This window comes from Limulus polyphemus, unplaced genomic scaffold (assembly GCF_000517525.1).
Source record: "Limulus polyphemus unplaced genomic scaffold, Limulus_polyphemus-2.1.2 Scaffold138, whole genome shotgun sequence".
Lineage (NCBI taxonomy): Eukaryota > Metazoa > Arthropoda > Merostomata > Xiphosura > Limulidae > Limulus > Limulus polyphemus.
In genome coordinates this window covers 580,078-582,686 of record NW_013665748.1, presented here as the reverse complement: position 1 = coordinate 582,686, position 2,609 = coordinate 580,078, and the positions used below count along the sequence as shown (strand labels likewise).

Sequence of the window (2,609 nt, the reverse complement as noted above, 5' to 3'; positions counted from 1 at the left end):
TATTTTCCGTTTGCAAATTTTCTGTCTGTAAAATACTCAACGGATATTTAACTTCAGTTATTTTGGGCATATTCAATATATAATTATTTAGATAACGTTATTGAAATTAAATCACAAACCCGGGAACTAAGCACTTTTTGACTAATTCATTTTTCTCCTCGCATGACATGTTCTTTTACGTGCATTTATTAGGAACTAACCCTCAAACAGTTTGTTAAAGTTACATACGTGTTTTAATCAAATTGTTTACTTACATAGACAACGATGCTACTGTAATAATAGGCCCGAGCCACCACAGGTGACCAGGCCTATAAATTACATGTAGCACAGCTCAAAAACTTAAAATACAGTTTATAACTATATATGATAAAGTAACCTCCAATTGCAACCTTTCATGAGACGTGCAATTAACATTACTACCAAAAAAACTTGTTATTCCGGTTTAACTTTACATGTTTACGTGAGATCTAGCCGCTTAACATACGTAAATAGTGGAGTCTTCCGCGTTAGATTTTTTTTCCTACCTTGAGTATATAAGTTACCGCAAAAAACTCTAGCATTTAATTGTCAACAGTGGGTGCACAAAGACTGTGTTAATTGAACATTACTTGTGTTAGAAACCCTAGATTGCTCAGTTCAAGCTAGCCAATCTGATTTTGCGCAGGCGGTGTTTCCGCACGCGCGGAGCGACAGGCGCATAATAAGCTGTGTGACGGCTGCCGTTTAATGCAGGTTGAAGGGAGAGAAACGGGACATTTAGTTCCTGTCGTGGAGACAACTCAGTTGTGTTGAGTAGATAAGAAAGTCGTGTGCTGGTTTCGTTCTTTTCCTTCTATTTTTTGTTTTACTCGTTTTATCTCTAGTTCAGTCATTATCATTTTTGTACACATTTCAATTGTTTCCATTATCAAAACGGCTCATCACAATCAAACTCATTCTCCGTACCAAAGACTGAGAAGAGATAGCTGCTAATATCGTTTTAGAAGAAAGCTCTGTTGTGTTTGGTTCATCGTTGGTATTTTCCACTAACGTTCGTAACCGTGCAGGATTTTCAAAGTATTGAAGCTGTTCTAGAGCAGCTAGGGGCTTCGCAAGGTAAGTGTGAACAAATCTTTTTTTTTTTTCTATATCATCTTTACTGGTACAGTGATAGTGATACTCTGTAGTAAGTATTCCTCTATAACATCAAACATGTATTTTCCTCTCCCACAAACTACCAAAGCGTTTTTCATCCAGTATACAGAATTTAACTCATGGTTCCAACACCTATAATAGTAATACTCTCCTTCTCTAGTGCTATGCGTGAACATCCTTTGTTAGTGTGATGTTTTTTTACAAACGTTTTTTGTTTATGATTTACTCCTTGGAAAGGCTGTTATTTGTATTATTCTCGAATTTTGCTTTCACAACAGGGTACACACACACCCCAAAAATGTACCAAACTTTTGGAAAATATGTTTATAGTAGAGAAATTCATTGGTTTGATATTGTTTAAATGTTAGTGTTGCACTTGGGTTAGTTGAGGAAAGGAAGAATGACACATCATGAGAGGATGTATTACTTCGGACATGAATTTGTTGTTTTTTTTTATGAAGCATTAGGCTAAACTTTTATCAATTTTTTAGTATTTTACCTGAAAATTTTTTCTTCCTGAAATATTAGCCTTTCGATTTGCACTGAATGCTTATTTAATTCTTATACCTTTCACACACTTTTTGACTTTTTCTTATGAATTAAATTTTAATTTACCGACGTCTTTATTTTTATCTCTGGCGCAAGATGTTTCACTTATTTCCCTAGCTATTTGTTCTTTCTAAAGAAGGAGGTTTTTACCTTTTCTTATTTTCTTGTTTTCATATCAAATTCGTACATATCGTGAAAGAGAATTGAGCGTAATAATACTGGTCGATATGATGAATGTAAAAGATTAGAATAATCGAATCTTCATGTGACGAGAACAACTATCGTAAGTTACTTTGGTAAGATGTTTGTAAATATTCTGCTGACATGGCTGTAAACCTTTTTATGTAGCACTGCATTTATATATTTGCAGCACAACTAAGTTTGCTGTAGGTTTATAATACTTTTGTATTAAGTATTTAATACAAACCAAAACATATGCAAAAATTTGAGATTGGACCAAATGTAGAAAACTCATCCCCCCACTTTCTCTTTAAACTAGTTTGTATACAAAGAGGAGTAGGGATGTGAATCGGAAATGAAAGAGGAGTGACGTCACGTAACCATGTTTTGTGTGAAGGGTTTCATGCGGGCGGCCTCTGTTCATGCTGTGCGACCAAACATCATCTGGCAGGGGTAGTTTGATAATAGAAAATAATAGACGCAGTACGATTAACTTTTACCCATCGTAACAATCAAACACAGTCGTTCAGCATCACGGGTCCGACAATAACGCCAGCAGCCTTACAGATGTTGCTTTGTTGCACTGTAGAAAAACAACAACAACAAATAGGTGCTGTTTAATTAAAACACTAATTTCATACTTGCTTAACATTCATTTATTGTCACGTGGTTAAGTTTTTCACAATAGTTGTTTACCTAGTCTTCTTTGTTGAATATCAGTTGGTGCAAAACTAAATCTAGAAAGA

At 34.9% G+C, this 2,609-nt stretch overlaps 1 protein-coding gene across 8 annotated transcripts in view; it reads left to right on the top strand.

The window, feature by feature from the left end:
- The first annotated feature begins 720 nt into the window (after positions 1–720).
- LOC106474425 (ELAV-like protein 4) overlaps positions 721–2,609 on the top strand; it is a 52,565-nt gene continuing 50,676 nt past the window's right edge. For 4 of the 8 annotated variants that reach the window (XM_022379675.1, XM_022379659.1, XM_022379671.1 and 1 more), the window contains exon 1: positions 722–1,095. The gene's annotated coding sequence lies outside the window, so the exon portion shown is untranslated. Of the gene's footprint in view, positions 1,096–2,609 lie in introns of all 8 variants that reach the window. The other 4 variants (XM_022379683.1, XM_022379680.1, XM_022379655.1 and 1 more) reach the window with 3 other exon arrangements.